General features: G+C 41.4%; 1 protein-coding gene across 5 annotated transcripts in view; it reads right to left on the bottom strand.

Annotated features, from left to right (window-relative positions):
* lrrc8aa (leucine rich repeat containing 8 VRAC subunit Aa) overlaps positions 1–27,884 on the bottom strand; it is a 62,624-nt gene that overhangs the window by 10,174 nt on the left and 24,566 nt on the right. Inside the window, exon 1 of one of the 5 annotated variants that reach the window (XM_078226310.1) lies at positions 26,102–26,232. The exons of 3 other annotated variants lie outside the window; for them this stretch is intronic. The gene's annotated coding sequence lies outside the window, so the exon portion shown is untranslated. Of the gene's footprint in view, positions 1–24,299; positions 24,544–26,101; positions 26,233–27,884 lie in introns of those variants that run through there. One more of the 5 variants, XM_078226309.1, reaches the window with a different exon arrangement.

Genomic DNA, 27,884 nt, shown 5'->3' with positions numbered 1-27,884 from the left:
TTTTATAATGACATAAGAATTATACCAGGTAACGCACAATGTATTATAAATGCTTCTAAGCAGTAGTTGTATGGAACTCACATGCTCCTGTAAGGTCAGGGTTTCCAACTTTTTGGAGCAGAGGTTGAATGAGAACCACAAGCCACAAGAAGTGAGTGTAAATGGTTTTGTGTCAAGCAATGTGATGATTAAATATCAACTGCAACACCATCACTTTCTTTTTGATAAAAGCATTTCTAAATTAAATAAAGTATTACTCACAACTATTTAAATAACATACTTAGTAGTTGTTAGCAACACTACCCGGTGCATCCATTTACACTCATTAAGAAAAAGAGATACGTTCGAATGTAAAAAGAAATCGTCTATTCCTTTAAAAAAAAAATCAAACACTCGAACAGGAATTCAAAGCCACATAAATATCAAAATCCAGCCAAAGTTGCCTGCTTGGGCCTTGTTTCTCGGTTGGTGGTGCTTATTAGGCTACATATCCCAGCTTCGGTAAGAAGTCTTCGTCATCTGATGTGGTTTGCTCTCGTGCAGCTTACTTCCACCACTTAACTCTATCAATACCCTCTCCATGAAGTTTCCGAAGGGATGAAAAGCGTTCTGCATTCGTGGCCAAACAATGAGGGGCGTTCCTTGTTAAGTCTGAATCTTCCAAAGAAGCAGCAGGCATTTCCAAACCTCCAAAGTCAGGAAATCAAAAGACTGAAGGTGGCAGAAGCCACTTAAGATCACAAAGAGAAAACAACCCGAAAAGGGCTTTGTGGGATGTTAGCAGCAGCTTGGATGTTCCACCAGCTTTAATGCCTTCTTTATATATCCATTAAAATGTAAACATAAAAGTTAGAATGGAAGTTTTAAAAAATAAAGATATAATTCAAACTGTTGATTAAGATCTGCACGCTTGGGTCCAATTATCCCTATCCTCTAACCCGGCTTCAAACTGCAGACTACACGGTGCGCAACACCAGACGAGACTCCTAGTAATATAGTGGCACACTTACTTCCTGTAACACTTCCCACAGTTTGCTTGTTACAATATTCACCATGTGCAACTCAATGCAGGATCTACAAAGATAAAAATGCTATATCCAGAGTATATTTCCTGTCTGTCACACTTCAAGTATCAGTCTGCAAACTTGTCACGTAACAATAAGTAGATACTGAAATGCACAAAGCCCCGAAACAATTTAAAATACCTAGAATATCAATAACCCATGACTGACCTTAACAATCTTACAAAAGCCCTGATTGTGTGGTGGAGCCAGATGCACTCAGGTAGTACTTTAAAGATTATTTTAAAAGAAAGGCAGGGTTCTGAGCTATAATTGGAACAACGTTAAAACTCTTATCCTCACCAGTTTTCTTACAGCATTTCAGCATACATGTGCCACAGGAGTTTTAAAAAGTTTTGAGGAAGTCAATGCCCCATAGAACCAGTTTAGTTTTATGGTAAATTAAAGCATCACTGACTCTAAGATCTAAGACCTGAAGTAACAAAATACTGATTGCCCAAACCAATAGATGGTCCAAACTCCTGTTTGTTCTGCAGCACACCTCAGGTACTAGAATTCAGTGTGCAGGTCAATAAATACAGATGGTTGACTAGTATCACCTGGTTCACGAATCACATGAACGAAAGGTGGACTTTTGCACCATACCATACCACAGTAGACTGTCAGTGGCAGCCTATTTTGCATCAAGAATTTCCATTGAAATCAATGCTATTGATTTGTGCTACTGCCAATGGCCTATTTCATCCCTGTATTTTTACATAGAACAAACGGGATTATACTTTTTCAGCAAGTATAGCGTATTGCTTAAGACAGAAAGTAACATAAATAGTACAGTACTGGTAGTATACAACTGAATAAACTTGAACATAAAAGAACACCATGATTCACCCTTATCTCAGTGAGTTGGATGAGCCTATTCCAGTGCACAATTTGGAGGGGTTTAAAAACGCAATCAATCTCGGCACTCAAGCTGCTTCTAAATTTGCTTTTTGATATAAATAAGCGAAGAAAAAAAACTTTGTTTCACAGAGATACGTTGAGGCGAAGTGGACAGGTATTTCAATGGATCCTTGGGACAACTCAGGGGAACTCTTTCAATTGACGATGTAACTGATGAGTCATGACTATTAAAATTGGTACTCAAAACAGAGTCATCAACATTGATAAAATTCTCTTTTACATTCACAGGATTCTTGGCTTTTGCTACAAAAATGAAATTCAAAGCCAGGCAAAATACGACAATTCATTTGTCTCTCTCATTCACTGTATCTCATGCAAAGCTGAGACAAATACCCTAGAATTACATCTTAAACTTCCAGGACAGACAATTTTCAGTGCCCATAATAACAAAAAAAAGTGTTGGGAAGGCAGTTACATCGTTTTACAGAATCAAGCCATTTCCTGCTGAATATTTTTGGTAAAACCTTGTACTTTTCCATCCATGCTCCCAATGTTACAGTTCCTACCTTTCAAAGAAGCATTGAGCGCATTGAGAATTTGAAATATTTCAGCTAAGTACCCAGTAGAAGCGCTGGTTGTGGAATTGACATTGAAATCAAATTCAGATTTAGAACAAAGAACAGTACAGCACAGGAAGAGGCCCTTCAGCCCACCAAGCCCATGCCAACACATGCCGCCTTTCTAAACTAAAGACCTTTGTCTCTATGCGGTCAGTATCCCTCTATTCCCTGCCTATTCATGCATCTGTTAAGATGCCTCTTTAAACGTTGCTATTGTATATGCTTCTACCACCTTCTATGGCAGCGCATTCCAGGCATTTACCATCCTCTGTGTAAAACACTTGCCTCTCACATCAGATTTTTGAATGGACCCACCATATAATAGGCTGATCTTTAAATCTGTAACTGGAACACTATATTCTGTACCCTATCCTTTCCTTCTCCCCTATGTACTTATGAACGGTATATTTTGTCTGTATAGCGCGCAAGAAACAATCATTTTCACTGTATCCCAACACGTGAGAATAATAAATCAAATAGATCCTTTAAACTTTCCCCTTTTACCCTAAACCTATGCCCCCCAGTAATTGACATTTCTCCTTTGGGAGAAAAACACCAACTATCCATGCCCCTCATAATTTTGCAAACTTCTATCAGGTCACCCCTCAGCCTCTGACGTTCAAGTGAAAACAAACCAAGTTTGTTCAATCTCTTCTCATTGCTAATACCCTACAAGCCAGGCAACACCCTGGTAAAGTAAGACAAAGTTAATCAAAGGCCATGCTGCACTCCCCTCAAGAGTTGCAGATTCTTACCAAAACTTTACCACAAGACAGCCATCGAACCTCTTCAATTATCTTCATCCCTCCTCTCAGTTAAAAGAGCTTTCATTTGAAATGATCTTGTGGTTTATTTTCCAAGGGTGGCACGTCTGACGTCCAAACTGTTTAGTTTGCTTGATTTTATGCTATCTTGAGCAAGTAATTCAGCACAAACATCATAATATGATTGACAATTGCTGGCAGGCCAGAAAGCGTGAATCCCGCATCCAAGCATGAAAGATTACTTTTCCTTTTTTATTGTGTCTGCCTCTACTTGTCTCTATACAGGATCAATTATCCTCAACTTTATGCTTCAAAAAATATTCCATTCCTTCACAGTTATCAAATTCCAGAAGTCACAGCTATGTTAGTCATACAGCATGCTGCAGAGTAACATCATGTACGATACCAACAATAAGTCCTGTGAGCAGTACAAAATCCAAAACAACATTTAAGAAGTTCTGTACTGTTCACTAGAAGCAGCACTGATTTTCCACTTCTAGGAACCACCAGAAATTCAAAAATTCTGTGCTGCGCTAAGGTCACCCTGTGTGAATCTGCATGGAGTATGCCTTTTATTACCTTAAACTTAAGTTTGCTCAGTATCTTTAAAACCGAAAGAAAAATTAGACTTCCGATGCATTTCCTCTGGCTATGCAAAGTTACTACAGTAACTGACTTCATTAGTAAGTGTGTAGAAGACTGCGTGCCAAAGAAGCAAATCTGTTTGTTCCCCACCGGAAACCATGGATGAACAGGGATATCCACTGCTTGCTGAAGTCCAGGTCTGAGGCATTCAAGTCAGGCGACACTGACCTACACAAGAAAGCCAGATATGATCTAAGGCGGTCCATCAAAGATGCCAAAAGACAGTACCGGACCAAGCTACAGTCCCAGGCTGGCCACACCGACACCCACCGACTATGACAAGCTCTGCAAGATATAACAGGCTACAAGATGAAGGCATGTAAAATTGCCGGCTCCAACGCACCCTTCTCTGATGAGCTCAAATGCATTCTACGCCCGTTCTGAGCAAGAGGTCAGCGACAGCATGCCCTCCACCCTGGAAGTCCTGGAGGAACCTGTATCTGGGATCACCATTGCAGATGTCAGAGCAGCATTCTTGAAGGTCAACCCACGGAAAGCAACTGGCCCAGATGGAGTATCCAGACGTGCACTCAGATCCTGCGCGGATCAGCTGGCGGAGGTATTCACAGACACCTTCAACCTCTCTTTACAACAATCTGAGGTCCCTATCTGCTTCAAGAAGACAACAATCATCCCGGTACCTAAGAAAAACCAAGCAGCGTGCCTTCATGACTATTGGCCAGTGGCTCTGACATCCATCATTATGAAGTGCTTCGAAAGGTTAGTCATGGCACAAATCAATTCCTCCCGGACTACCTGGATCCACTACAGTTTGCCTACCGCCGCAACAGGTCCACAGCAGAACGCCATTTCCCTGGCCCTGCACGCAACCTTGGAACACCTAGATAACAAGGACACCTATGTCAGACTCCTATTTATTGACTACAGCTCAGCCTTCAACACTATTATTCCCACGAAACGCATCTCCAAACTCCGTGGCCTGGGCCTCGGCACCTCCCTCTGCGAATGGATCCTGAACTTCCTAACTCACAGACCGCAATCAGTAAGGATAGGCAACAACACCTCCTCCACGATCATCCTCAACATTGGTGCCCCACAAGGCTGTGTTCTCAGCCTCCTACTATACACCTTATACACCTATGACTGTGCGGCCAAATTCCCCTCCAATTCGATTTTCAAGTTTGCTGACACCACTGTAATGGGTCGGATCTCAAACAATGACGAGACAGAGTACAGGAATGAGACAGAGAATCTGGTGAACTGATGCGGCAACAATAATCTCTCCCTCACTGCCAACAAAACGAAGGAGATTGACTTCAGGAAGCATAAAGGAGAACATGCCCGTGTCTATATCAATGGGGACAAAGTAGAAAGGGTCGAGAGCTTCAAGTTTTTCGGTGACCAGATCACCAACAACCTGTCCTGGTCCCCCCATGCCGACACTATAGTTAAGAAAGCCCACCAATGCCTCTACTTTCTCAGAAGACTAAGGAAATTTGGCATGTCAGCTACAACTCTCACCAACTTGGTATGGCTTGGTATGGCTCCTGCTCTGCCCAAGACCGCAAGGAACTACAAAAGATTGTGAATGTAGCCCAATCCATCAAGCAAACCAGCCTCCCATCCATTGACTCTGTCTACACTTCCTGCTGCCTCGGCAAAGTAGCCAGCATAATTAAGGGGCCCCATGCATCTTGGACATACTCTCTTCCACCTTCTTCCGTTGGGGAAAAAATACAAAAGTCTGAGGTCACGTACCAACCGACTCAAGAACAGCTTCTTCCCTGCTGCTGTCAGACTTTTGAATGGACTTACCTTGCATTAAGTTGATCTTTCTCTACACCCTAGCTATGACTGTAACACTACATTCTGCACTCTCTCATTTTCTTCTCTATGAACAGTATGCTTTGTCCGTATAGCGTGCAAGAAACAATACTTTTCACTATGTTAATACATGTGACAATAATAAATCACATCAAAAATCAAATCAAAATCAAATCAAAGTTGTACTTGTGATTCTCCTTCCTGGCCAGTCTGTCTCTTTGCGCCTCAGGACAATAGCTTGTCGTGTCCCCTATTGTCCAAGGCAGAGGTTCCCAAACAACCATCCCACTTACCCTTCTCCCCCTGTGGAGTCTTCCATCAGATGACCCACTCAGGATTATGAGCATAATGGACAAGAGTATCAATGTGCCCCATATGTGGCAAACTGCACTGGTGTGTCAAAGATGTTGTACAAGCTGATGGTGCCTGCTACTCCATACGCTTACCTTTAAGTCAGCGCTTCCCAAACTGTGGGCTGTGGGGAAGGAGGGGGTTTAGAAACTGTGGATGGGATCGTGGACTCCCCATCCTTCAAGACTGCAACCTTCCAAAGGGTGGGGGAGGTAAGGAGGCTGCAAGAACACCCAGTGTGGCCTCAAACCATAAAAATGAAGCTACTTGTCCTACATTTGTGCCAAGCAGGCAGCAGTTGTGGAGCTTACTTCAGTGATTGATCCCGGTTAATGGCTGCCATCTTTATAGGGGCCAAAATGCAGCAGAGTATTTGCTTGGTGCCATCTTTAAGCGCAGCAGGGCACATGCGTGGCCATCTTGGGCCAGGAATCAGGAAGAGAAAGCCTTTATCGAGTTTTCTGTCATTGGAGAATATGGAGAGCTTGAATGAAATCTACTTAAATACATTAAATAATAACATTTGTGCAATGTAAATTAAAGTACAGGTTTTCATATTTATAAGCATTAGATGTTGATTATTATACATGCAAACTTAATTGTACACTACTGAATGTTATTATGTGGCGTTATTGCTGTTTTGTTTTTGATGGTATCAAGTTAATTTTCAAATATTAAAATGGGATCACATTGAAAAATAATGGAAGCACTGGTTTAAGTGCTTTTTCTCTTCTCCTCCCTAGAATGAGTTTATTATTTCCCAAAGAACTGGGATGAATTCCAAGTAAGAGCTTCAAGGACTGGGAACACGAGGAGAGTCTTATTAGCATCTATGAATAAAAATGAGTCATGCAAACACCACGAGGAAGGAATACAAATTTACTGGACTCTATGTCCCCTTAAAACAACACTGTCAATAGATCTGTTAAAATTTCACCCAATATGAATTAGAACAGACGTTTTTCCCCTTTTTTAAAGATTAACCTTCTACTTAACTATAAAAGTAATTTTACTGCACAATAGCTTACCTTAATTAGCAATACCAACCTTCAGTGCAGGTAGGAAGTTTTTCCCTGCCTTCACTTAAGGTTGGATTATGGCAACTTGGGACAAAGTTGTTGGCTGGATCACCTGAAACTATTTTGATGTTTCACAGCATTTTAACTGCCTATGAATGGTCATCTGCCTCATTGCATTGTTGAACAGGTAGATAATCAAAATAACACAAAGGCATCAATACCCAATATTGTTACAATCTCCATAGAAATGAATTTCCCAAATGACCAACTAAAATAACCAAAGAACAGGATTTCATTTTTTTTAAAAAAAGAATTTTGCTGCAACAAACAAAAATAATGTAGATCAAACATTAACAGGCAATGAATACACCAAACATAGAACATAGAAGATACTTCTGCATTAACTAACATGATTGAGATATGTCTTACAATCTCTTTTGCTGTGCACCATACTTCTGGCAGCATTACACAAAAGTGTAGCATTACACAAACAAGTCCAAAGCTACTCCTAGCTTTCTGGAAGACAAAATTCTCCTTGCCTTGCTAGGTCAAAACTTCCACTCTACTTCACAAGTTGTTCCATTCAGCCTAGTCTTCGATTTTCACCAGTAAGGGCCACCTCTGTGGCTCCTTGTTCCTCAAAGATCCAAAAGCCCTGTTGGTTCTGTTCCCTTCCTTTCAAACAAAGCAATAACTGTCACAAGTACCCAACTTGTTTTTTTTTTAAAACACAAAACAGTCCTTCTCTGCCCTTCAAAACATTGGCTGCTTTTCTTCTCCACACAGTAGTAGTTGTTATGTCTCTCTCTTTGTCTCAAAAAGCAGCTGTCCTCTTTCTGAGTTACTAATTTCAGGTGTGAAAACTACCACTGGTTTTCAAAAGGTTTCTGTTTGAGTTTCACCCCCATGGCAACCAGACCACATAGGCATGTCTCCAAGCTGAGGTGCCACTAGACGTCCCAATTTTGCCTCAAGCTAAAGGAGATATTTTAAAACACAACTGTTTTGTAAAGTCCAGCATTTTCAATAAATGCCAACAACATGTCCTGCAAGCAGCACAAAATTCAGGGATACCAGCTGTATGAAAAGATTGGTTGAATGCAACTATTTATATTTAGTAGCACTCAGACCCAGAGATACTATAAGCTTGCAGTGTAATCAAGTATTTATCTTAATAAACAAATCATTTTACTTAGTAATAATCAGATCAGAGGGCCTTCATGCATACTTCATTTCCCTCACTCAGATAAATTAGATTTTGTGGGTTAGCAATATAACAATGGCGCTTGCCACTCACGTTGAAGAAAGCTGTCTAGAAAGATCTACTGTCCTCTGTTACAGAAAGTCCCCTTTTTCAATGCCAGCTGCAATCTGGTGGCAAGTCAAGGGGATCTGCAGGCATTCAATAACAGTGATATTATCAAGTACGGAAAGCATTCTCACAGATAGCAAACAAGAAGTAAAATGCACTAATTATTCTCTACTTTTAATTACATTTTATGAGAACAAAGTGAATGATTGGGAAATATGCATGAGATTAAGGTTGAAGCTGAGGTATCATAAGCTTTGAAAGTATCTTAAAAATGTGGAATTTATAATGGAGAAATTTGACATTCCATAAATATATTAATTTTTCAAGACCAGTGAGGCTGTTCTGCAGTAATTATGAACTCTATATGCCATTAAAAACTCAATTTGCATCAAGTGTAACTTTGTCCAAGGGTTTTTACAATGAGACCAACAGGCGAAAGAGCAAACTGTCATCAGTTCAGTGGTTTCTAATTAATTGCAGACTAGGGGAATTTAAGCGCACCTAATGGAGAAACCTAGATTCACTGATAACTTCTGGATGTTTGCATTAAACTACTTATACTGGGACTCCAGGAGTGGCTGTCAGTTTTAGAGGAGTACAACGACGAATATTGACAGTTTTGCCATCACCACTACTGCAAAATACAGGCCATGTGGTTCACTGAGTGTGCACTACAACCATCTCCCAGGGAAACTGTCCTGTACATCTTGTACTCTGCCTCTTGACAATCCATCATCCACTGCTACTCTTTATGACACAGCCCAGGTTTTAGTAGTTTTCTGCCAATTGTTAGGTGCTTACTACTCACAGGGTAATGCTTTATCGCCCCTTGACTAAGTTTTGACTCTTTCCAATTTTTGTGTAGTGGTAAAATGTTTCCTGTATCAATAAATAGGATGAGATCCTAACAGGTTCCCAGCAGATAAACCAGACCCTACATGGGTGTGCGGCTCATTAGCCTTCTTAATCAAATGAGTGGATGAAATGTGATCTATATGGTGTACATCCTATTGTTGTAAAAGTACGCAATTCTCCGCTAGAAAAGACAATCGCGGAACTAACTGGCTTTCAGACCTTTGCCCAATGCTGCTCTAGCTAGCTTTGTGAGTGGACGTCAGGATGAGTCAATAATAAATTTTCCTTCTTGCATGTCCCGGTGACTGAGGCGGCACAGTGGTTAGCACTGCTGGCTCACAGCGCCAGGGACCTGGGTTCGATTCCCGGCCTCGGGTCACTGAGTTTGCACATTCTCCCCGTGTCTGCATGGGTTTCCTCCGGGTGCACCGGTTTCCTCCCACAGTCCAAAGATGTGCGGGTTAGGTGATTGGCCATGCTAAATTAGTTAGTGTCAGGGGGACTAACTGGGGTAAATGTACGGGGTTATGAGGATAGGGCCTGAGTGGGATTGTGGTCAGTGCAGACTCGATGGGCCAAATGGCCCCCTTCTGCATTGTAGGATTCTATGACTACATCTGACAAACATCTGGATTTTGCAATAGGGCTTCTTTCCATACAAATGAGTTTGGATGGGCCTCGTCTGTATACATTTGGTAATCAAAGCCTCCATAGTACAATTTTTTCCTGTCACACTGCTGAATAAAACTTAAACAAATTTCAAGAGGAACTGCTTCCCACACGAAAAGCTTTTGGATAAATTCAAAGCATGTTCAGAGAATTTTAACACATTTCACAATGTTCCTCTTTGATTACATCATTACAGCATGACCATTTAGCACTTGCTGCTAATGATTACAGAGCAATACGTTGCAGTAATACTCTTGTTTCAAAGCACTTCTAAAGCACAAGTCTGCTTATGGGATAAGTCCAACTCCTCACAGTTTAAATACAGGACAAAGGCAATACAAAAGAGCTACATATTTTAGTTTACTTTTCAATAGTGCAATCAATTAATAAAATGTTTTCAATTTTCCTCCTCTAGATCATTTTTGGTCGAACAAATGACTAACGTTCATAAGATCATCATCATATAGACTCCAAAATAAGCTGCTGAGAAATCCATATATAGTTCTATCTGGCCAACATTAAGTGCACTCTCTTCCCAACATAGGAGCATATACCATTTACCCAAGTATACAGAGCTTAGGTGCACTTTGACAACAGGCAAGGACTAGAGGCCCACATGTGTGCAGAGATGCTGCGAGAGTTTCATCAGCTAAAACCTCGCTGTTTACCCGCACCAGGCACTTGTCAGCTTCCTATCACTCGTCCAGCCAGGACCACCCAACTAATTAGGGATTACACAGTCCTGAAGCCAACTGGGAAGAATCCCAGATCCCAGTGACAGGTGCCATTAATTAGCTAGGCTGATCTCCCGTCAAACAATGCTTTAGAATTGTTACAGGCCTTCCTGGCTCAGTAAGTGAATTAGAAAATCTGCAAAAGATATTTTTTTGGTCATTGTTTGGCACTTTCTACTGAATGTTATTTGCCACTATTCAGCCCAAGCTTGAATGCCATCCAGGTTGTCCTACATTTGAGCATGGACTATTTCATTATCTGAGTTGCAAATGGAACCGAAGACAGTGCAACCATCAGCAAGCATTCCAACGTTTTACTTTAAGATGGAGGGAAGGTAATTGATGAAGGAGCTGAGGATAGTTGGGCCTAGCAAACTATCTGTGGAACTCCAGCAGTGAAGTACCTGTTGACCTCCAACAACCACAAGCATATTCCTTCGTGCTAGGAGTAAATCATTTCCTATTCTCTGCCACTACAAACCCATTCACCTGTCCATGCTACTAAATGCAAGGTTGAGTCCTTGTTAGATAGATAGTAAATATTAGGGGCTGCGCTTGCCCCAAGGCTGGAAATTCCCATCCGAGGTCAACGGACCGTTGCATGGTCTGTCCCTGCCCACTATGATTCCTGTGGCGGGCAGGATGGGGGAATTCCGCCCCAGGAGTTACAAAATGAGCTGCACTGATTATCTTCAAGTGTGTGAACGGTTTGCCTGATGCTAACACAGGTCTGGAGCTCCAGGACTGATTCCTTAACCTTTGGTCACTCGTTCTTATAATCCAGGAAATGCTATCCGAACTCAAAGGGCTGCCATGACAGTCTTACAATAGACATCTGTCTTCTGGGTGGCACGATGGAACAGTGGTTAGCACTGCTGCCTCACAGCACCAGGGACCCAGGTTGGATTCCGGCCTTAGGTTGTTACTGCCTGTGTGGAGTTTGCACATTCTCCCCACGTCTGCGTGGGTTTCCTCTGGGTGCTCCGGTTTCCTCCCAGTCCAAAGACGTGCAGGCTAGGTGGATTAGTCATGGAAAATGAGTGGGGTTACGAGGATAGAGCGGGGGTGTGGGCCTGGGTAAGATGCTCTTTCAGAGAGGCAGCGCATACTCAATGGGCTGAAAGGCCTCCTTCTTCACTGTAGGGATTCTATAGTTCAGTGTGAGGCAAGGACCTACACAGTACAGTTTTAGGTATGACAGACAATCCTGATGTTCCAGATGTTTGTAGATTCAATGGCATGTTCCAAAATAAATTGAAAATGAGATTCAATTGTTAGCACAGCCTCAGTGCTTCGAAAGCTCATGATTCCAAATAAACCAGTTGGACTTCTTACTGTGCCCACCCCAGTCCAACACCGACATCACCACATTAAAAATTTCGATCTCATCAGAAAATCAACCTTGCTCAGCCGTCACTTTATGCCTCGTCAGGCACAACTGGCAGCCTCGCGCTTGAAGAGTAATTGTCTGGATTTTGTATTCAGTGATGAGGCAAAGGCACTTGCTGCTGACCTCTAAGAAAGCTGCTCACAAAGATCAAGTGATAATTTTTGTAGGGTTCTGGACAACAATCAAGGGGACGCCTTGGCATACAGCAGCAATAATGCCAGTAAGCAGCCAGTAACATTGAAACATTAACACATAACAAACCTGGGAATGTAAAACCACTGAATCCCTTCAATTTTTGATTTTCTAAATGGCAAAATAAATGATAATTCCATTAAAATTCAAGCTACAATGTAAATAGAGAAACTTAATTTTTTTTAAAATGTGTACTATTTTTACTATGGAGAAGCTTGATATTCCACAATCATAAATTCTCTATTCAAAGCCAGTAAAGATGTTTAGCAATAATTTTCAAATTAGTATATTAAAAACCCAGTTACACCTCTCTGAAAAAGATGTAAAATTTTCAAGGAGTTTCACAGTGATATTAAGAGTGTGAGAATGGAATTTTTTGCCAAATCATGATTGCAGTTGGAGATTGCAGCCCTTGGGTTCCAACCAACTGTAGAATAGCTTCTTTCCTGCTGCCATCAGACTTTTGAATGGAACTACCTTATATTAAGTTGATCTTACTCTACACCCTAGCTATGACTGTAACACTGTGGCAAATATTGTGCCTTTGTTTAAAAAGGGCTGCAGGGAAAAGCCTGGGAACTACAGGCCAGTGAGCCTCACATCTGTGGTGGGTAAGTTGTTGGAAGGTATTTTGAGAGACAGGATCTACAGGCATTTAGAGACGCAAGGACTGATTAGGAGGGACAGTCAGCATGGCTTTGTGAGTGGAAAATCATGTCTCACAAATTTGATTGAATTTTTTGAAGGGGTAACCAAGAAGGTAGATGAGGGCAGTGCAGTTGATGTTGTCTACATGGACTTTAGCAAGGCCTTTGACAAGGTACCACATGGTAGGTTGTTGCATAAGGTTAAATCTCACGGGATCCAGGGTGAGGTATCTAAATGGATACAAAATTGGCTTCTTGACAGAAGCCAGAGGGTGGTTGTAGAGAGTTGTTTTTCAAACTGGAGGCCAGCAGTGTGCCTCAGGGATCAGTGCTGGGCCCACTGTTATTTGTCATTTATATTAACGATTTGGATGAGAATATAGGGGGCATGGTTAGTAAGTTTGCAAATGACACTAAGATTGGTGGCATAGTGGACAGTGAAGAAAGTTATCTACAATTGCAACGGGATCTTGATCAATTGGGCCAGTGGGCTGACGAATGGCAGATGGAATTTAATTTAGACAAATGCGAGGTGATGCATTTTGGTAGATTGAACCAGGGCAGGACTTACTCAGTTAATGATTGGGCGTTGGGGAGAGTTACAGAACAAAGAGATCTAGGGGTACATGTTCATAGCTCCTTGAAAGTGGAGTCACAGGTGGACAGAGTGGTGAAGAAGGCATTCGGCATGCTTGGTTTCATCAGTCAGAACATTGAATACAGGAGTTAGAACGTCTTGTTGAAGTTGTACAAGACATTGGTAAGGCCACACTTGGAATACTATGTGCAATTCTGGTCATCCTATCATAGAAAGAATATTATTAAACTAGAAAGAGTGCAGAAAAGATTTACTAGGGTGCTACCGGGATTTGGTGGATTGAGTTATAAGGAGAGGCTGGATAGACTGGGACTTTTTTTTTCTGGAGTATAGAAGGCTGAGGGGTGATCTTATAGAGGTCTATAAAATAATGAGGGGCATAAATCAGTAAGATAGTCAATATCTTTTCCCAAAGGCAGGGGCGTCTAAAACTAGAGGGCATAGGTTTAAGGTGAGAGGGGAGAGATACAAAAGTGTCCAGAGGGGCAATTTTTTCACAGAGGGTGGTGAATGTCTGGAACAAGTTGCCAGAGTAGTAGGGGCGGGTACAATTTTGTCTTTTAAAAAGCATTTAGATAGTTACATGTGTACGATGGGTATAGAGGGATATGGGCCAAATGCAGGCAATTGGGATTAGCTTAGGGGTTTTTAAAAAAAAGGGCAGCATGGACAAGTTGGGCCGAAGGGCCTGTTTCCATGCTGTAAACCTCGATGACTCCTTTCTGCACCCTCTCCATGAACGGTACACTTTACCTGTATAGCGCGCAAGAAACAATACTTTTCACTGTATACCGATACATGTGACAATAATAAATCAAATCAAATCAAATGTGCAGCATACCGTCTGGAGAAACACTGACAGCAACTTCTGGATTCCACGTTATTCTACACATGTATGGACTCCCAAAATTGCTGTCAGTTTCAGTGGAGCAATGATTGAGAGCTTTGACACTTTTGCTGCCTATACCACAGCAATATCCAGGCAAATAACTTTGGAGAATGTAAAAGATTAATCAGAGCACAAAGAGGGAACATGCAGCTTACTTGAGCGATTTAGTGGAATTTGCTGGTCTAGTAAACAATACTTTGTCTTTGCAGAAAAGGTTACTAAGTATATTGCAAAAGTAAAGGCTACTAATCTTTAGTCTGAAGAACATGATGATGTTTTAAGCCACAATGCACTACCACACATTGCTGAGCAGAGATAGAAATAACTGAATTTTTGATCTGGAATGGACTCCTAAAGCACTGACCACTTTATTGCAATTGTTAGTCCAACCAAAGGAAGATATACATTTGCTCACAAGTTAAAATTTCATCTCAGAGAAGGAAATACAAGCAGACACATGATTGCTTACGAATCAGGAATTTAGTTTCATAACTGTTATTGATAAGGTATGTGTTTGCTACTTATACGGAAGTTTCTACACTCTTGCTCAAACCAGATAATGGATAAACATACCAGTTGTCAAGTAGCAACAATAAAAAAGGCATTAAGATTACATAGCCTGTAGCATTAAGATTACATAGCCTGTAGCATTAAGATTACATGGCCTGTACCTAGTAAGAAATCTCACAACACCAGGTTAAAGTCCAAAGGTTTATTTGGAATCACGAGCTTTCGGAACGTTGCTCCTTCCTCAGGTGAGTCTCAGGTCTTTACCTAGGCAGGGATCAGTGGTGAAGCCACAGAGAAAGAGATATTGGCGGGCTGGTTTACTACTATTATCCACTAAGTATGGTTGTACCATATAGCATGTGTGCGTGTATATATAACAGCGCGTAACTTCCTTGGAGTGGCAATCAGCAATGGATTGCCACTCTGTAGTGACTTACCTGCATTTGAAAAGGAGAATGCCTGTCTCACCCAACCTTCCTGACTCAGGCTGGGTGAGACCGAAGAAATGAATCATGTCTCTGGCTCCAGCTGCAAAAGGAGCGAAGCGAAGGGGAACACCCCCCCCTTTTTTTTTTACAGTGCTAACTGCCATAATGCAGATAAGTTTAAAGGTCCCATTGAAATTAAGAATTGAGAAGTTAAGTTTCTAAGAAGTAAATGGGATGTGGGGCGGGGGGGGTGTTGTTTGGGTTGAAGGGGGCTGGGTCAGAGAGGTGTGATGGTTAGCTTAGATAAGGGAATGGCCGGGTTCGGGAATTGCTATTGGTAGAGGGGTGGAGAATGCCATGGGGGTGCCAGGCGTGTGGGGATGTACTGTGGAGGCCTTGGTCAGGGTCTTTAAAACAGCTACTCTGAAGTTTGAAATCCTTTTTTCCTTCTAACTCTTTCAGAGTAATTAGCAATGTAAAACTGGCAGAACCATCCAAAGTTAGAGATTCAAATCACTTTGTCAGATGGTTCCCAGCCCAATGCAATTGTTCAGGGGAAGTTAGCCCTTCTGGACAATTGCCGAGTAAACCATTATGTAAGGACTTCCAAAGGGGGATTTCCCCAACACACCCCCAAATGCAACGCACAGGAGCCAGAGGTTATGGCCCAATGTTTCTCATTGCATCAACTGCAGTTCCAACTCTGGTCTACTGTGCGTTGCTCTCTCTGTCCACTCTACTAATTAGTGGCAAAACCTGCAACCATCTTGCTCCCACCATTCTGGAATGCTCTGCCTAAACCCCTTTACTTGATAATAGTCCCCAGTTATGGAGAGTGATTGCAATGATTGAGTTTAGAATAGTCCAGCAATGGAGATAGGGACAACCTCCAAGACTAGTCAAAGCACAGCCAATTGTTTAGTTGGGGAGCAGCCCAATGTTTGCCCAAATTGAGAAACTGAAAACAAATATTGTATACTTTCAAAAATAAAAATAAAACACTTATTGATCCCTTACCAATACAAAATAGTGGACAGGTAATACATACCTTTAAATGCTTGGATATCATAAATTAAATACTTGTACTCTGCTCTTCATGGTCTTTAGTACTTCACTGAATGCTAATGCACGTTGAGTTCAAACCCAAATTTGTTTCCAGCAACACATTTAACACCTTAAATGGCTTGATGCATGGCATACTCCAATGTCAATTTTCACTTTTAAAATTAATTTTCTGAGCCTCTCTTCAACCATCCTCACATCATTCAGCATTCTCTTACTGAGGGCAGCAAATAACCCAGGCTTCAGTAACAAACCAATGGAAAGTGGACAAAGTCAGCCAAGAACCACACTTGGTAGTGTGACTTCCACCCTTTTCTCAAGCAAGGGAGGTCAGTTTGGTCTGGTTGATACAAGCTGGCACCTATACAAAAGGTATTGATATCCCACGTTGGGTTTTGAGTACATATCCTCGGCTGATACTCCAGCGAAGTACTGAGGGGGTGCTGCGTTGTCAGAGATGCTATGCTTTGGATGAGACATTAAGTCAAATTCCTTAAGTTCAAGAGGTTATTAAAAATTTCATAGCACGCTTTGCAGAGAACAACAGAATCCTCCTGCTTTTTCAGCAACATTCCATTCCAAACCAACAAATCTAAATCGATTAACTGTTAGTTCATCTGTGGTTTTTGGAATCTTAGCTCGTATATACTCATGTTTACGGACTCAAACGTCGACTCATGACCTTTGGTCTAAAAAAACATAATTTTTCCAGATACCTCATGTTGACCATAGCTTTTCAGGGATCAAATGATGTCATAATTATTAATTACTTATCAGTAATGACTATGGTTCATTAATTTAAAAGTCACATGCGGTAACCTTTAGATCTCCCCTCCACCAATTCTAGTGGCAATCTCCTGGCCAAATAAACAAGACTAATGTGTACCACATGATCTATGCCTTGGAGAAAGAATAACAAATATACGGTTCAAATTAAACTGGAGAAAAGAGTGGCGGACTGGGTTAATGATCACATTATCACTTGCAGAGCCATCCTACTCTACTCCCTCAGAGAAGCAAAGAAAGATGGCGCTCCAGAATTCAAGACCACTGCTGGGTAGTACGCAAGGTTCATGAAAAGATAGGATTTGGTATTTCATCAGAAAACAAAAATTTCAGTGTCTGCCACTTGAACCTGATAAAACTATCAAATCCCAAAGCTTTTACATCCGAAAGAGAGGAGCGCGTGCATTGAATGGCCTGCATTGAAAATGTGGATGAAACACCAATGAACTTTGAGATGCCATCAAACAAGCCTGTTATCAAAATAAATGAATAAAAATGTCCTTGTAAAGATGTGGGCCACATTTTGTTTTTTTAAAATTATTTGTTCATGGGATGTGGGCTTTTCTGGCTTGGCCAACTTTTATTGCCCATCCCTAATTGCCTTTGAGAAGGTGGTGGTGAGCTGCATTCTGGAATCGCAGCAGTACAGGTGTCACAGGAACACCTACAGTGCTGTTATGAAAGGAGTTCCAGGATTTCGACCCAGGGCCTGTTCCTGTGCTGTATTGTTCTTTGTTTCTGGTGATGGTAATGCCATTGAATGTCAATGGGAGATGGTTAGATTCTCCCTTGTTGAAATGGTCATTGCTTGGCACTTGTGTGGTGCAAATGTTACTTGCCACTTTTATCAGACCAAGCCTGAATATTATTCAGGACTTGGTGCATATGGGCATAAGAGTGCTTCAGTATCTCAGGAGTTGTGAATGATGCTGAACATTGTGCAATCATCCATGGACGTCCCCTCTTCTGAGTCTATGATGGATGAATCAGATGAAGATAGTTGGGCGTAGAACACTACCCTGAGGAACTCGAGCAGTAATGTCCCAGGACTGAGATGATTGATCTCCAACGACTATAACCATTTTTCTTTATAAAAGCAAATTACTGTGGATGCTGGAATCTGAAACCAAAAGAGAAAATGCTGGAAAATCTCAGCAGGTCTGGCAGCGTCTGTAAGGAGAGAAAAGCGCTGATGTTTTGAGTCCAGATGACATTTTGTCAAAACTAAAAGGCATAGGCCTTTTAGTCAACCACCTTGCTGTTGATCTGGAGTCACTTGAAGGCCACACCGCATACAAATGGCAGATTTTCTTCTCTAAAGGACATTAAGCCTGATGCCTTTTAGCTTGGACAAATGGTCGTCTGGACTCGAAAAGTCAGCTCTTTACTTTCCTTACAGGTGCTGAGATTTTCCATCTTTCTTTATGTTAGGTGTTCCTCCATTGATTTTGGTTTCATTAGGCTTCTTGATGCCACAGTTGGTCAAATGCAGCCTTGATGTCAAGGGCAGTCACTCTCATCTCATCGCTGGAGTTCAGCTTTTTTGTCCACGTTTGAGCCAAGGCTGCAATGAGGCCCTGGCAGAACCCAAATTGTGTGTCAATTAACAGGTTATTGCTGAGTAAGTGCCACTTGGTAGCACTGCCAATAACACTTCCATCACTTTGCCGATCAAGAGTTCAGTGATGTGGCAGTTGGCCAGGTTAGATTTGTCCTATTTTTTGTGGGCAGGACACACATGGGCAATTTTCCACATTGCTGGGTAGATGCCAGTATTGTAGATATACTGGAACAGCTCAGCTAGAGGGCATGGCAAGTTCTGGAGCACAGGTCTTTATTGTTGGAATGTTGTCAGGGCCCATAGCCTTTGCAATATGCAATGGCTTCAGCCATTTCTTAATATCATAATTGGCTGAAGACTGGGATCTGTGATGCTGGGGACATCATGAGGAAGCTGAAATGAATGATCTTGTATGGAAGATGGTGATATTCAAGCAAAATAACTCTCCCTAAAGAGAAATTTCAGAATTGTTGTCATCCATGCTCACGAGAAAGGCTGGATCGATGAAATCAGTTGCAAGAAATGGATGAAGAAGATGAAGAAAACAAGGAATATTCATACAATGAAGTTACACAACCAGGTGATTAGTTAGGTGATTGAGATGGAGATCTGAGCGATTCTGAAGGATATCAATGTGAAGCGTTCTAATTATTTCATTTCATAATCACATTGCATTGGATGAAATCTCTATAGTTCATACATTTATAAAATAAATACATGTTAATAATTAATACAAATCCACTGGTGTTGTTTGTTTTACTTTATTCCATTGTGATGATTTTTATGGATTTCTCTTGTCCGTGTCAAGCACATAGGTTAACCCCTTGAAAACACTACCCATGTAAAAGTTGATCCCATGTCTTTTGGCCTAAAAAAATGGTCTTGACTTGTACATGAGAATATCTGGTATAATAAATAGGCTGTTCCACAAATGTTGCTCCACTTAAAAGTAACTTCTTGTACGTGAAACACTTTGGGATGTTTTGGCAGATGTAGTACGATGCCAAAATCTAAAGTTTTTTTTTATTATTTTATGTAATGTGGGTGTCGCTAGCAAGGCCTGCATTTGCTATCAACAGGTCATTTCAGAGGGCAATTAAGTCAACCACATTGCTATTGATCAGGTATCATTTGAAGGCCAGACCGCATACAAATGGCAGATTTTCTTCTCCAAAGGACATTAGTGAACCAGATGGGTTTTTACAATAATCAATGACAGTTGTCATGGTCACTATTACTATAAGACCATAAGACATAGGAGCAGAAGTAGGCCACTCGGCCCATCGAGTCTGCTCCACCATTCAATCATGGCTGATATTTTTCTCATCTCCATTCTCCTGCCTTTTCCCCATAATGCCTGATCCCCTTATTAATCAAGAACCTAGCTACCTCTGTCTTAAAGACACTTAATGACTTGGCCTCTACAGCCTTCTGCAGTAAAGAGTTCCACAGATTCACCACTCTCTGGCTGAAGAAATTCCTCCTCATCTCTGTTTTAAAGGATCATCCCTTTAGTCTGATGTGCTCGCTGGTTCTAGTTTTTCCGACTAGTGGAAACATCCTCTCCACATCCACTCTATCCAGGCCTCGCAGTATCCTGTAAATTTCAATAAGATCCCCCCTCATCCTTCTAAACTCCAACGAGTATAGACCCAGAGTCCTCAACCATTCCTCATACGTCAAGCTCTTCATTTCAGGGATCGTACTTGTGAACCGCCTCTGGACCCTTTCCAAGGCCAGCACATCCTTCCTTAGAAAGAGGGCCCAAAACTGCTCACAATACTCCAACTAGGATCTGACCAGAGCCTTAAAAAGGTCTCAGAAGTACATCCCTGCTCTTGTATTCTAGCCCTCTCGACATGAATGCTAACATTGTATTTGCCTTCCTAACTGCCGACTGAACCTGCACGTTAACCTTAAGAGAATCTTGAACAAGGACTCCCAAGTCCCTTTGTGCTTCTGATTTCCTAAGCATTTCCCCATTTAGAAAATAATCTATGTCTGCATTCCTCCTTTCAAAGTGCATAACCTCACATTTTTCCACATTGTATTCCATCTGCCACTTCTTTGCCTACTCTCCTAACCTGTCCAAGTCCTTCTGCAGCCCCCCTGCTTCCTCAACACTATCTGTCCCTCTATACATCTTTGTATCATCTGCAAACTTAGCAACAGTGGCTTCAGTTCCTTCTTCCAAATCGTTAATGTATATTGTGAAAAGTTGTGGTCCCAGCACCAACCCCTGAGGCACACCACTAGTCACCGGCTGCCATCCTGAAAAAGACCCCTTATCCCCACTCTCTGCCTTTTGCCAGTCAGCCAATCCTCTATCCATGCCAGGATCTTACCCTTAACACCCTTATTTAACAGTCTCCTCTGCGGCACCTTGTCAAAGGCCTTCCGGAAATCTAAACAAATCACGTCCACTGGTTCTCCTTTATCTAACTTCCTTGTTACCTCCTCAAAGAACTCTAACAGATTTGTCAGACATGACCTCCCCTTGACAAAGCCCTGCTGACTCAGTCCTATTTAATTATGCACTTCCAAGTACTCCGCGATCTCATCTTTAATAATGGACTCTAAAATCTTGCCAATGACCGAAGTCAGGCTAGCCGGCCTATAATTTCCTGTCTGCTGTCTCCTTCCCTTCTTAAACAGCGGTGTTACATTAGCCACTTTCCAGTCCTCTGCCCACCTTCCCCCTCCGCCTCCAGTGATTCCTGAAAGATCACCACCAATGCCTCCACAATTTCCTTAGCTATCTCTTTTAGAACACTGGGGTGTAATCCATCCGGTCCAGGTGATTTATCCACCTTCAGATCTTTCAGTTTCCCCAGAATCTTCTCCTTAGTGATGGCCACTACACTCACTTGTGCCTCCTGATTTTCCTGGAGCTCTGGCATCCCACTGGTATCTTCCACCATGAAGACTGATGCAAAGTAATTATTCAGTTCCTCTGCCACTTCTTTGTTTCCTATTATTACTTCTCCAGCCTAATTTTCCAGTGGTCCAATGTCTATTTTTGCCTTTCTCTCACCTTTTATATATTGAAAAAACTCTTGCTATCTTCTTTTATATTACTAGCTAGCTTACACTCATATTTCATCTTCTCCCCCCTTATTGCTTTTTTAGTTGTCTACTGCTCACTTTTAAAGGCTTCTCAACCCTCTGGCTTCCCACTAATCCTTGCCTCTTTGTATGCTTTTTCTTTTGCTTTTATGTTGTCCTTGACTTCCCTCGTCATCCATGGATGCCTCGTCCTCCCCTTAGCATGTTTCCTCCTCCTTGGGATGAATTTCTGCTATGCCTCCCGAATAGCCCCCAAAAACTCCTGCCATTGCTGTTCCACTGTCTTCCCTACTGGGCGCCCTTTCCAATCAATTCTAGCCAGCTCTTCCTTAATGTCTTTGTATTTACCTTTATTTAATTGTAATACCGTTACATCTGATTCCAGCTTCTCCCTCTCAAACTGCAGGATAAATTATATCATATTGTGGTCACTGCTCCCTAAGGGTTCCTTCACCCAAGTTCCCTATCAAGTCTGCCTCATTACACATCACCAAATCTAGAATTGCCTGTTTCCTAGTAGGCTCTGTCACAAGCTGCTCCAAAAGACCATCTTAGACGTTCCACAAATTCCTTTTCTTGGGATCCACTACCTACCTGGTTTTCCAAGTCCACCACCTGCATACTGAAGTCCCCCATAATTATTGTACTATTGCCTTTTTTATATGCCTTTTCTATCTCCTGATTTATTTTCTGCCCCACATCCTGACTACTGCTAGGGGGCCTGTACATAACTCCCATCAGGTTCTTGTTACCGTTGCGATTCCTCAACTCTACCCACAGAGATTCTATACCTTCTGATCCTATATTGCTTCTAACTATCGATTTAACTTCATGCCTTACCAACAATGCAACCCCGGCCCCTTTGCCCATCTGCCTGTCCTTTCGATAGGACACATATCCTTGGATATTTAGATCCCAGCCCTGATCCCCTTACAGTCTCTGTGACGCCCACAACATCGTACCGGCCAATTTCAATGTGCACAAGAAGCTCATTTACCTTGTTCCGTATACTACGTGCATTTAGGTACAACACCCACAGTCCTGCATTGACCACCTCCCTTCTCATACTTGTCACCGCCTGAGGTTAGATTCCTGCCACCTTCTATACTCTCTGTTCAATTACGTGGTCTAGAAACTTTACTAACCTCTCTTGAGCCCTCGGTTCCTTTAACTCATCATTAACCTGCACTTCTACCCTCTCCTTTAACTTTGATTTTCTAATTATCTAACTATATCTAATTGATTTTCTAATTATCTAATTTTCTAACTATACTGAGACTAGCTTTATATTCCAGATTTATTAATCGAATTTAAATTCCTCCCTTCTTTCATCTTTTACTTTTTTTGCTTCATTTTTTTCAGACTATGGGAAGACGTGGGTTTATTACACCACAACAAAGCTACCTGAAGTGGTTGCACCATAGTTGTTCTTAAAGCTACTGCTCCAAACAGTGTTCTATGGTGGAAAGAATTGTAAGGTGTAGCAAATGAATGTTGCTTTGAAGATCTTACTTTAACTTCATCTGAATATTTAGGTGAAACTTCCACAGGTGCCCAACCTAATGACTGAATTTCACAGGATACACTTGGGGGACTTCTTTTATCTTTATTCATGGGGTGTGGGTCGCTGACTGGGCCAGCATTTATTGTCCATCCCTGAGGGCATTTAAGAGTCAACCATACTGCTGTGGATCTGGAGTCACATTAGGCCAGGCCAGGTAAGATCGACAGATTTTCTTCCCTAAAGGACATTAGTGAACCAGATGGGGTGTAACAACAATTGGCAATGGCTTTATGGCTTTTAATTCCAGATTTTGAATTGAATTTAAATTTCATCATCTGACGTGACGGGATTTGAACTGGGTCCCCAGAGCCTGAGTCTGTGGATTACCAGTCCAGTGACAATACCACTACACCACTGCTTCTCCCACTGGCCAACCCAGTGAATCAGAAGAGGACCTTTCACCTCTGGGACTTGTACACAAATTCAGTCCTGACTGATGGGATGAAAATTTCCTGTCTGCAAGGGTCCCAAGCGAAATAGGTTTAGTCAGTCTCAAACCACTTCCTGTTTGGCAGAAAGCCACAGCACAACACAGTTAATTAGCAATGTAGTTACAAAGGCTACAACCGGTGTGGGAAATGGAAAAAATGGAGGGCAGAAATCAAGTTGAAGAATAGGGTGCACTTCACAACAATTTAGTTTTAAACGCTTTAAACAAAATAATAGGAAAGATGTTTCCTTTTCAGCAACAGGAGTCTGGCAAATTGCTCTGACATTTCAGTATCTATCTAGTGGGCTCCAAGTACATTCAAACACACCCATTCTCCTGAGAGAATCAAGGAATGAATCACACAGCTGGTGAGAATGATAACAAAGGTCTCTCTCTCTCTCGCTCTCTCATATAGCACTGGTCTCCTGGAGGCTGGAATAAGTTCAAGTGCAAGCTATTTGCAACAACAGATTTCAGTAAACACATTCAGTTTAACTTACCAGAACTTTTTACGAGAACAACTGAAAAGGCCTTCAGATTCTTTTTCAAAGTGAAAGACAATCCTAAGATCAACATTTTCCCATGATTGAGGGACAGCTCGAGGCCTCAATTACGCAACTGTGCACTTTGTAGCTTGGCTTGCAGGAAAAACTGTCCCAATTTAGATGATGCAGAGGTTTTATTCTGACAATCGATGGAAGAAAAGTTAACGCCACCTCCCTTTTTCAGATTTGTATCATGAACCTAGAGTAGAATAAATATGTGACAAAAGCTTTGAGCCACCATTATTTTACTGTACATGAAATTGCCACCTCTCTGGCTATAGAGATTAACAATATTGCAGTACCAGATTTTACAAGTCCTCTCATACACTCAAGAATATAAAGTTGGAGATAATTCTCAGATAACATACAGCAATGTAATTCTAAGAATACAATAAACTATTACATATATATAATATATATATATATATATGTTTACAAAGTAAAGAACTGAGAAATTGCACTCTTGAAAATTTAATTGTTCTCTACACAGTAACTTCCCATTATCAGCATCCAACACTATACAACAAACCTGCCCCACTAACAAACGCACAGCAAACGAAAGCTGATGTGGTTGGAAAAAAATATGAAAAGTTTCTTCAACAATTCACACCATTAATCAAGAAATCCTAATACTCTACAGCTATATACAACAAACAGCAAGACAATAATAAGCAATGCCGTGAAGATTTACCCAAAATAAACATTAAAGTCAAAACCAAACTAATGGTTAAATGTACAAATGAGTAGCCCCTAATATGAGACATCAGCATTAATGACACTATTATATAATACACCTTTAAATTTGTCAATACAAAGACACGACAACAGTTGCTCAGATGGATAAGTTTCTCTATTAGTGAGGCTCGAAGCTCTAATAACAATTCTTCTGCTAATTCAATCTAGCCTTAGCTGCCAAGACTTCACTTCAATAAACGGAGCCAGATTTTCCCACACAGAAAGTTCAATGTGACCAGTAAAGATTCAGTGTCCAACCAACAACATGCTATTGTGTGCTGTTGCATAGCCCTTGGCTCATTGAATGGAAATAGACACATTAACCACCCCAACCCCAAAACTCAGTGGTGCCCATCATACTCAATTGCAGCAGAAGAAAAAGTGCTGATATAATTTCAAGGCATAATTTCAATACAGCTAGGGAGATGTAATGATCATAGAATCCCTACAGTGCAGAAGGAGGCCATTCGGCCCATTGAACCTGCACTGACAGTCTCACTCAGGCCCTATCCCCGTTACCTCACGTATTTACCCTGTTAGTTAGTCCCCCTGACACTAAGGGTCAATTTAGCATAGCCAGTCAACCTAGCCCGCACATCTTTGGAGTGTGGGAGGAAACCGGAACATCCGGAGGAAATCCACATAAGACACGGGGAGAACGTGCAAACTCCATACAGGCAGTGACCCAAGGCCAGAATTGAACCCAGGTCCCTGGCACTGTGAGGCAGCAGTGCTAACCACTGTGATGCATTAAAAATGTACAATCTACTAAGCTTACAGAACCATAAAAAGAATTTTAGGAAGAAAATGCTTCATCAAAAGGTAATATTTTTAGAAACAAAAAAATAGTGTAAATGCAGCTGTAGAATATTTTATATCAACAACAGTATATGACCGGAAAAGCCAGTGTACTACACTCAGGAGCAGATTAGAAATTACAGGCAACCTATGTTCCTGCTTCAACTGCGAGCCCAAATCTGATGTCTTATCCCAATGCACAGCACACATATATAATTACTGACCAGACACAGGTGGTTCCTTATTAGACTTGAAGAAAATGGCCTCCCTCTGAAGAATACAACAGTTCACATTTCGATCGAATAATTAACCACGTTAAAAAGAAACACATTTTAGGGCCATTCTTTACACTTCCTCTCCTCCCTGACAACCTTTTTCTCTACTTCTGGACTCTCTGAACCATTTGACTCCAGTTGCTGGCACGTAACTGACTCCCACATCTCTGCAACTTTGCCACTGTTGAAGAATATAACCGTGATCCATGGTTGACTCGACAGTTTTCACTTCCTCTCTAGCATCAGATGACCTGCACACATTGCCTCTCACACCAGAGCTACTAATCCAGACTGGGAACTCAGATCTGCGTCTTACTGTTCTATGCGATTCTCTGCACCGTGTCCATCAATTCTTTAACTCCCTTGACTCAAAAAGGGCAGGGCGCAAAAGTCATTTTAAGGTCAAGTATTTATAAACAGCATAATTTTAAATATTTAAACTGACGAAACAGATGCAACAACTATGTTACAGTCATTTCTGCCTACCCAGAATTGTACACAGCAACTAGCACAGCTCCACGAAGGAAAAACTTCAAAGCTAACAAATGTTTGTTACAGGGAAAACCATTCTAGTAAAAGTAAACACAATTTATTATTCAGGGATTCATTTATTATAGTTGCTGCAAAAACATCGCTCAATAAATATATAATCAATTGTGGTTTTAATTTGCTGAGTTACCTTTATAGCATTCAAACCCACTTCACCTAATATCTGGGGGCATTTTTAAATATTCTAGAGGCCCGCAAAAGATTTTGAGATGGCATCATCCCACAGACAGCCACTGCTGTAATGTTAACCTTGACCCATTTTGTAAACGAAAGTCTGAACATGACTAACTGGATGAACAGATGTGTTTGGGTGGGTTGGGAGGAAATGTGCAGTCTTCCTGCATTCCTGATTCAGTTACATCCCAGTATAGTCCCAAGCCCAAAGTTTAACTATTACAGAGTTAGGGACAGCCCAAATCACACATAATATCAGAGCCAGGTTACACCGGCACACTGGTCACAATGTTAAAGCTACTGTGAAACCTTTCCTATGACGGAGGATGACTGTTCCTTAAACAGTGCAAATCCTGCTCCTTTCCATGGCCGAGAGTGTTTCTCCAGCAAGTAGCAGGGTCACAGAAAGATAAGATGGCTAATGGGATGGGCAGACAAGTGGCAGAAACAGTTCAACATGGATAAATTGAGATTATATATTTTGAGAGAAAAGCACAGAAACAGGAAGACACCAAAGAGTCTGATGGAACCTTAAGGTTGACGTTAAGGTTCAAATAGATAATTTCCTGAAAGTGAGAGTATAGATAGTTAAAGCAATGATAAAGGCTCATTGAATGTTTTTTTAATTATATGTGTTAGTGTACAAAGGTAAAGAAGCAATGATAAATTTATTTGAGAGAGTAATGAGATGTGTGTGCAGTTTTGACTGTGTCATTATAGAAAGAACATTAGAGTACAGATTTTCCAATGAATGGTAACTATAGTTAAGAAGAAAAACTTGAGATACTGCGACTATTATTAGCGAAGCAGAGCAGGCTAAGAGTAACTTAAATACAGGGTTTGAAATTATGAAGTGTTCTGATAGAATGCCTATTTCTCCCAGTTGGGGTGTCAGCGAGAAGGATACATCAAGTTAAAATTAAAGCTGACATTCGGAGAAATTTCCCTGCCCAGAGGGTTGTTGAAACATGGACTACTTTGTCTCAGGGATTGGCTGAGGCAGAGGCAA

This window comes from Mustelus asterias, chromosome 13 (genome assembly GCF_964213995.1).
Source record: "Mustelus asterias chromosome 13, sMusAst1.hap1.1, whole genome shotgun sequence".
Lineage (NCBI taxonomy): Eukaryota > Metazoa > Chordata > Chondrichthyes > Carcharhiniformes > Triakidae > Mustelus > Mustelus asterias.
Note: the sequence above shows the minus strand (reverse complement) of the source record. Positions and strands in the feature narration are given on the sequence as shown.